The sequence below is a fragment of the Microtus ochrogaster genome, linkage group LG8, assembly GCF_000317375.1.
Source record: "Microtus ochrogaster isolate Prairie Vole_2 linkage group LG8, MicOch1.0, whole genome shotgun sequence".
NCBI lineage: Eukaryota > Metazoa > Chordata > Mammalia > Rodentia > Cricetidae > Microtus > Microtus ochrogaster.
Genome location: NC_022033.1, coordinates 4,738,459 through 4,748,074, shown reverse-complemented (window position 1 = coordinate 4,748,074; position 9,616 = coordinate 4,738,459).

The following is a 9,616-nucleotide window of genomic DNA, read 5'->3' as shown; positions in this document are numbered from 1 at the left end:
TGTGCTCTGGCCTCTGCATGTGTGGACACATGAGCTGGAGGACGGCTCAGCAGGTAAGGGGAAGAGAGAACTGACCGCACAGAGCTGTGCTCTGGTCTCTGCATGTGTGGCATTTGCACTCATGCATCATGCACACACACAATAATAATGATTTTATAAGTAAAAAATTTAAAAATTAAAAATAAACAAGTTTCATACCCATGGAGCATTGATGACAAGCTCCCCAGCCACCATGTTTCTCTTCCACACAAGTGAAAGTCCATCTCAGAACTCATACCATTTCTCTTGATAGGTTCAGTGTGTCAGCCAATGCCGAAGGACTCCTCTGCCCTCTCCTCTCCTTGGAGTCTTCCTGCTAGGATGTGAGTTCTGGAAGAGGAGATGCTTTCACTGGCTTTCGTTGTGTCTCCTCTGTCAGATCTAGCCATCTATGTATCATTTATCTACTAATCTGTCACCCCCTGTCCTGGCTATTTATTGTCTGTCACTTATCTTTTCAAAATCTGTCTTATCACCTCCCTAGCTACCTATCAATACAGTATCTTCTATCATCTAGCTAGCAGTCATCTTCCATCTATACATCTAGCATCTGCTTGCCTATCCTTATCTATCATCTATCAACTTATCATCCATACAGCTATCTACCTACCTACCTGTTATCTATCTCTATCATTGTCATATATCCCCTCTATCTATCTATCTATCTATCTATCTATCTATCTATCTATCTATCTATCTATCTATCTATCATCTATCTATCCCCCCTCTCATTGTGCAGGTGGGTTTTTGTTTTATTTGTTGTTGTTGGTTTTTTTTTTTTGCCTCCTTTACACAAGCTAAGGTCATCTGGAAAGAGGAAGCCTAAGGTGAGAAAATGCCTCATCAGATTTGCTTGCATGTAGGCAAGTCTGTGGGGGTATTTTCTTGATTAATGATTGACGTGGGTAGAGCCTCTGTGGGCAGGTGATCCTGAGTTGTATAAAGAAATCCAGATAAGCAACCTACCTGAATCAAGCCTGTAGGCAGCATTTCTCCCGGGTCTGTGCTGCAGCTGCTGCCTGCAGTTTCTTGCCATGACTTCCATTCATGATGGACGGTAACCTGAAAGGTGAAGTAAACCCTTCCCCAAATTGCTTTTGTTCAGTTTTCATCACAGCAACAGAAAGCAAATGAAGGCAGATTTTGGGCTAAGGACCATGAGGTGTTACTGTGACAGACCTGACTATCTTGTTCTTGGGAGGATGGTGGCGTTTGGGACTTTGGGCTGGAAAAGGCCAAGACATGTTCAGAAATGGTGAGTTGTTTGAGCTTGGAAGACTGCTGAGGCTGGACTTGTGATCTCCAGAGGGAAGGTGAGAGCCCCTCAAAGGCTCTGTTGGTTACTTTGAATTAAGAATCTGTGGTTCCTGCTCAGCGGGGGCTGAGGAATCAGTTGTGATTAAGAAGAGACCAGTGTCATTGTGGTGAAATCTGACTAGTATTTCTTCAGGGCCAGTGCATAGAACTTGTGGCAGAACTTGGTCATGGTAAGGATCTGCCATGGGCTACATGGTTTTTGTTTGTTGCTTTGTTTTGTTTTTTGGAAGACATAAAAGGGACATGGAGAAAAGCTGAGCATTGGAACCACGAAAGCCAGGAGACTGCTGCGCAGATGCAGGCAGCCTTAGTTGCAATAATGACCCCAGGAGAGAAGGGTTCATGGAGAAGGGCTGAGGTCTGGCACTGTGTGGCGAAGTCAGAGTGCCCAGAGAGAGGTTAGGGGAGGCTATTGAAGAAGGCAAAGCCCAGCTGCAGCGGATACTCCAGCTTACTGTGGATGAGAAATCTGTGGGACGGCTGCCAATGACAGTGGCAGGAGTGGAGTGGAGCCAGCCGAGCCTACTGAACAAACTGCACGCACTGTGAATGACAAACACGGAGATGAACAGTGTGAGCCCTTTGAAGTCCGGAAGATTAGGAGTGAATCTCAGATGCTGGACATTGGGTATGATTCATATTGTTGAACTTTGGTTTTGCTTTGATCTGATTGCATCTTGTTCTCTTTTGAAATGAGAAGTATGAAATTTAATTCTCATTTTACAGCAGTCCACATTCAAGGGACTTTGGACTTGTAAAGAGATCTTGGATATTTTAAAGAGACAGAACTTTTAAAGGCTTGGGATTTTAGAAGTTGGGATGTGTTTCATACTGTGATCTTGATAATAGCATGAGAAAGTATTTTTGTGGTAAGTTTGTGTGTCAGGTTGATAAGGGTATGTCAAGTTGATTATGGTAGTTGGGTTTTTGTTCTTTTTTTTTTCTATCAACTGACACAACCTATGGTTATCTGGGGAGAGGGAGCCTCAACTAAGAAAATGTCTCCATCAGATTGGCCTGTATTTTAGAGTTTCCATGAAAAGACACCATGACAACAACAACTCTTTTCAAGAAAAACATTTAATTGGGGTGGCTTACAGTTCAGGAGTTCAGTCCATTATCATCATGGTGGGACATAGTGGCATGCAGGCAGACATGGTGCTGGAAAAGAAGCTGGAAATTCTAAATCTTGATCCCAAGGCAACAGGAAGTGGTCTGAGATGCTGGGAGGGGCTTGAGCATATATGAGACTTCAAAACCCACCCCTGCAATGACACATTTCCTCCAACAAGGCCATACCCACTCCAACAAAGCCACATCTCCTAATAGTGCCACTCCTTTGGGGGCCATTTTCTTTCAAACCACCACAGCCTATATAAAAGTCTTGGGGGCATGTTCTTGATTAATTATTGATGTGGGTGAGTCCAGTCTACTGTGGATGCTGCTACCTCCAGGCCAGTGGACTTGGGTTGTAATAAGAAAGCAGGATGACTTCATTTGAGTTGTTGGTCAGACTTCTCAAGAGTCTCCCAAACCATTATAGACTATTACTGTTGCCCTTGGTTGCCCAACCAAGGTTAAAAGTAAGTCCCTATTACTAAAGATGCTAGGTACTTCAGACACAGGATCAAGAGGAACTGAGCTGGATCTGACCTAAAGGCTTCCTCTGTGACAGCTAGCTCTCATGGTACTGGAAGGCACCATATCTGCTTCCAGAGGAGGGAGGCAACCAATCATCCTACCCACTATGAGCCAAAGCAATGAGTAGCATAGCATAATGACCCCAAGGGTTCAACAGTGGCATGCACACCTTGACTACCAACCAATAGCTCTCTAACTGCCCTAAGTCTACCCAACAAGAGGGCAATCATGCCTGGAAACCCAGTCAACCACCCACGGGTAGAGAACCCATGGATCTTGGAGGAGAACCAATAACCACCACTTTGCTAAAGTAGCACCATCCCTAACTACATGCTAGGTATTTATCTTTGTACTCACAGATAAGTATGTTCTCACCTTTAATCGGGGGAACTTTGCTTTGTAACAGACAGAGACCATTCCAGAAAATCACAGCTGGTCAAAATGCAGATTGTGGAGCCCAGCTCCAAAGGATACATCTGCAGTAGAACTGCACTGGGTCAGAGACCACTCTTGTGATTTTTTTCTCTTGGAAAAAAAAAACGTGGCTGCCTTTTGGCTTGTCCTAAGAATTTGCCTGAGGCTGGATTGAAAAGTAGATAAATTTCTTTGGCAGAGGAAATTTCAAGACAGATTGATATTGACTGTTTCATGCTTCTTAATGATCGCTCATACAAGTCTACAGTGAAAAGGAGCAAGCAGGTCTAAAAAAATACATGATAGACAGTTTGAATAGGAAAAGAGCAACAGGAAATTGAATGTTGGGGCCAAGGCTTATGTGGAAAGACAAGCAAGATGAGAAAAGGCCAAAGCTGCATTGTGATAAGGGGAAGGGTGCCCCCATGGTAAAACCCCACCCAGCTAAGCTTCCAACTCGTGAGAGGAAAAGATTTAAGGAATTAACAAAAATTGATGCAGTGTAAGTCAGGGGGCCCAGAACCTACCTAGTCAGGCAGGTGAACTTGGCAGTGTTATCCATGTGGTTTCAGCTTTAGAATTATAAAGAATACTCAAGAAAGGGGATAGTGTAATTTTTCTCCACAGTTAAGGAAAGTCAGTGAGGCCAGGCTATGTGTGGCTGGGCAGTCTCTACATGAAGGCCCTGAGAAGGAAGACCAGAAGAAGCCATTGCAAGAAGCTGTGAGAACCCTGAGCTGCACTGGGGATTCCAAGGTATTAGAGGTGCTAGAGCTGTGGGAGATCTACTGGGGTGATGTGTACACAGTAGGCGGAGCCAGCCCACGAGAAAGATGCTAGCAAAGCTAACAGGGAAAATCCAAGTAAGGTCTTTGACATAGGACATGGAGTTAAAGGATTTGAAATTTGCCCTTCTGGGTTTTGGTCTCGCTTTGGTCCAGTATTTCTTCATTGTGCTTCCATTTATCCCTTCTAGAATGGTAATGCACATTCTGTGCTATTGTATGGTTTTGTTTCTTTGGTTGGTTGTTTTTGTTTTTTAGGTTTTTTTTTTGTTTGTTTGTTTCTCGAGACAGGGTTTCTCTGTAGCTTTGGAGCCTGTCCTGGAGCTAGCTCTTGTAGACCAGGCTGGCTTTGAACTCACAGAGATCCGCCTGCCTCTGCCTCCCAAGCGCTGGGATTAAAGGTGTGCACCACCACCACCCAGCACTAGTGTATGTTTTAAGTCTGTAATTTGTTTTTTGATTACAGTTAAGAGATTGCCTGGAATCTCAAAAGATATTTTGAACTATTAGAACAGTATAGAAACCGTGAAAGGCTATGGGGATCTTTGAGGTTGTAAGGATGCATTTTACACTATTAGATGGCCGTGATGATTTGGGTACCAGAGAGTAGAATATGGGCTTGAATGAGATGTCCCACAGAAGTCTCAGGAACTGGAATGCTTGGTCCCCAGTTGGTGGCTGTTTTGGAAGATTTAGGATATGTGGCATGGTTGGAAGACTTGTGTCACTGGGGGTGGGCTTAAAGTTTCAAAAGCCTGCCACAATCCCTGGGGCAGTCTCTCTGCTTCTGGTCTGTGGGTTAAGATATGAGCACTTAGCTGTATGCAGGTAACATTAGACAGACTGAGCAGGGTGCATTTACATATATATACACACATGCATACAAGTAACGGTTTGAGAAAAGGAGGCCATGAATTTGGAAGAGAGCAAGAAAGCAAAGAGGATGGCACATGGGAGGGACTGGACAAAACAAAGGGAAAAGGATAGATGATGTGATTTTGTTTCAAGATTAAAAAAATATAAATTAAAGAGAAAGTGGGTTGAGCAAACCAAGGGAATCAAGCATGTAAGCAGTGGCCTCCACGGTCTCTGCTTCAGTCCCTGGCTTGACTTCTGAGGAGGGACTGCACCTCAGAGGTGAAAGAAGAAGCCTTCCATGCCAAGTTGATTCCCACCATGGTGTTTATCACAGAATCGGAAGCAGACAGAGACAGTCGTCTATCATCTACTTCCCTATCATCTATCTACTTGCTTATTATCTATCATCTATTTCCCTTCCATCTCTCTATCACCTCTCTCATCCATCAGTCTATCATCTTTACCTACCTACCTCCTTATCATTACCTATCTTCTCGCCCTTTCACCTATCATGGCTCTCTCAGTCACCCATCACCAGCTGCTATCAGCCGTTGTCCATCTTCTGTCAGTATGGTTCACCTGCATACCGTCTATGATCACGTACCTGTCATCTCCCATCATCTACCTGCGCATGGTCCTTCTCTTTGCCTGTCATTCTTTCTCAGCCATTTGCGATGAAGATGCGATCCCTCTGAACAGTCCATCTTGTCACTTCCTGCTTTCCTTCGACAGTCCTTCCTAATGGCCCTCCTACTCCATCTCTCCACTGCTTGTGCAGGGTGCGTGGTCATTTGTTCAGCCAATTATCCCCGGGATGCTGATGGTTCCCCCACCGTTTTCCAAGATTTATGAAGGACACAGCAATGGGGCTCCCTGTTTCTCATCTTTAAGAGAATCTGCCATTCAGAGCTCTTGACTGTGAGGAGTTAGGCCAAAGGGTGTGCACCTTAGAAGGTTTGTTTTAATATTTAAAGCAACCATTTTGTGTGTCTGTTGTTTTGAGACAGGGTCTTACTCTGAAAGTTCTGAGACTTACTGTGTAGATTATGCTGGCCTCAAACTCACAGAGATTTGTTGTCAGAATGATCTGTCCCACCAGCAGCTCCCAAGTAAACACACTGATGCTTTATATTAATTATAAATGCCTAGCCAGTATGTTACGCTTGTTATTAACTACCTTTTACAAACTAAATTAACCCACATTTCTTATCTAAGTTCTACCACGTGGTTCATTGCTTGCTGCCTCATTTTGTGCACGTCCTGCTTCCTCTGCATCTGGCTGGCGACTCCTCAGACTCTTCCCTTCTTCCTCCCAGCATTCTCAGTTTAGCCCTCCCACCTAACCCTATCCTGTCCAGCTATTGGCCAGTCAGCTTCTTTATTAAACCAACCACAGAGACATATATTCACACAGTGTACAAAGGGATTATTCCACAGTGGAGATCTGCCTGCCTCTACTTCTCAAGTGCTGGATTAAAGGTAAAAACACAATGCCTGATTTAAAGGAAATATTTTGATGGACCTAAATGTTGACTGGTAATTTCCATCAATAAACAGTGACATCTTTGGGTATCTGTACCTTGAATTTCTCTTGAGGAACTGGTGTTAAAATGGGAACTGCATTGAGGGTGATAGAGAGGGTCTAACTGACTTGGTGACTATCCTTGTGTCCCTGAGTTTGAACTGGAGAGTGATTGGTATCCAAGACATCTCTTGAAGGTGGCATCCTTCTAGTGGTGTTTTCTGTGGGGTGACACCTACTCAGCATCTCTCTGGCTCCACGGAAAATTTCACCCACCATTTCATTTGAACTATTTGGAGTCTCTTTACTGACATGACACTGTGGTGATGTGGGAATTCCCTCTGCATGCTGTGAATATGTTTTATTACCATTGGTTAATAAAGAAGCTGTATTGGCCTATGACAGGGCAGAATAGAGCTAGGCAGGGAAAAATAAACTGAATACAGGGAGAAGGAAGGCAGAACCAGGGAGACACCATGAAGCTGCTGAAGGAGAAAGACACCAGAACCTTACCGGTAGGTCACAGCCTCGTGGTGATATACAGATTAAGAGAAATGGGTTAAAGATGTAAGAGTTAGCTAGGAATACGTCTAAACTATTAACCAAATAGTGTTGTAATTAATATAGTTGCTGTGTGATTATTTGGGTCTGGCAGGCAGGAAATGAAGGCACAGTCTCCATTTACACTGAGGTTCCAGATCCCTGTGTGTTTGGCCTCTGGGGTTTGGGTAGGTAGGTCAGAGGCCATCAGGTACCCAAGACCATGAACTTTTAAATCAGGCAATCCAAGTTAGAGTTCCAACCTCCTTGCTTGCTACAGCATCTATGGCAAGTGGCTAAAATTCTCTAACCTACAGTTGCCTCATGCCCCACCAATGCATGTACTTCAAACAACAAAGGAGGCTGGCTGGTTGGCAGAACATATTTCAACCGATCATGCAGCACAGTTCGGGGCACTTTGGTTTATGTGTGCTCACCCCGAGGCCAAGAGCAGGCTTTGAGAAATGGGTATCTGGTACCTTCCTTTGCTGAAGAAAACTCAGAGCCGGGCACTCCATCTTGCTTTCCACTCCATCACCTCCGACTAGCAGGTGTAGGACAAAAATAGGAAGTACATGCTGCATGAATGGATGAATGAAAATGGTCAGAGATCCAGGTCAAGTATCCCTTTCTATCAGGCATCTCCAGAGAGATCTGGTGTGGGGTGAGGTCTTCAATCATCCTGAGAGAGATGTGGGAGTCTCCAACCCTGGAAGAGAAAAGGGTGACCTGTTTTCATTACATACAGGGGCCAGTCAAGACAGAGAACATGGCGATGTGTGTGTGTGTCTGGTGGTGGTTATAGAATCACTACAGGCCACTGGGTAGTGTCTGCTTCATCCAGGTTGCCAGGCAAGGGCTAGGACTGCAGCATCTATGTGGGTAGAAGCGGTCCACAGAACCTCCATATCTGCATCCCATCAGGGTACCCAAGGATGGAGGAACCAGAGTCAGGGTGACCCCAGAAGGACAGTGATGCGAAGCTGTGAAGGTGGCCAGCAGTCTGGTCATATTGGGGGTACCAGGTATGACACTCAGGAAGTTTCTCTTGGAAGGCCATTGCTACCCCTCCTTCTCCTGTCCCTTCCAAAAGTCATTGCTTCATGTGCACCCTCAGCCCTGAGTAGTAACAGCAGACTTTCAGAAAAAGTACATGGGATGAATGAATGACACCAGTATCAGACAGCTATTGGTCATCATCCTGCTGGGAGCATAATGTGGGCATTAAAACAAAGACTCACTCCCCTTTCCCCCTTCCCCCTACTCCCAATTTACTCAGAAGATCTTGTCTAATTCCCCTTCCCAGGGGGATCCATGTATGCCTCTCTTAGGGTCCTCTTTGTTTCCTGTCTTCTCTGTCTGTAGGCTGGTTATCATTTGTTATCATATATAATAACCACTTATGAGTGAGTACATACCATGTTTGTCTTTCTGCGTTTGAGTGGGTTACATCACTCAATATGATGTTTTCTAGTTCCATCCATATGCCTGCAAATTTCAAGATGTCATTTTTTTTTTTTTACCACTGAGCAGTACTCCATTGTGTAAATATACCACTTTTTTTCAATCTGCTCTTTAGTTGAGAGGCATCTAGGTTGTTTCCAGCTTCTGGCTATGACAATTAATGCTCCTATGAACATAGTTGAGCACATGTCCTTTTGGTATGATTGAGCATTTTGGGGGTATATACCCAAAAGTAGTATTGCTGAGTCTTGAGTTAGATTGTTTCCTAATTTTCAGAGGTATCACCAGACTGATATCCGATGCAGCTGTACCAGTTTGCACTCCCACCTGCAGTAGAGGAGTGTTGTCCTTACTCCACATCCTCTCCAACATAAGTTGTCATCAGTGTTTTTGATCTTGGCCATTCTAACTGGTATAAGATGGAATCTCAGAGCTGTTTGGATTTGTATTTCTCTGATGGCTAATGATATTGAGCATTTCCTTAAGTTTCTTTCAGCCATTTTAGATTCATCCATTGAGAGTTCTCTTTTAGGGCTATACCCCATTTTTTAATTGGATTATTTGGTATTTTGATGACCAGTTCTTTGTATATTTTGGAGATCAGTACTCTGTCCTATGTGGGGTTGGTGAAGATCTTTTTCCATTTGTAGGCTGCCATTTTGTCTTGTTGACTGTGTCCTTTGCCTTACAGAAACTTCTCAGTTTCAGGAGGTCCCATTTATTAATTGTTTTTCTCAGTGTCTGTGCTACTGATATTATATTAAGGAAGTTGTCTCTTGTACCAATGCACTAAAAGCTACTTCTTACTCTTTCTATAAGCTTTAGTGTGCATGGATTTATGTTGAGGTCTTTGGTCAACATAGTTGAGTTTTGTGCATGGGTATAGATATGGATTTATTTGCTTTCTTCTACATATTGACATCCAGTTTTGCCAGAGCCCTTCATTGAAGATTCTTTCTTTTTTCCATTGTATAAGTTTAGCTTCTTTGTCAAAAAATCAGGTGTTCATATATGGGGATTAATATCAGGGTCTTTG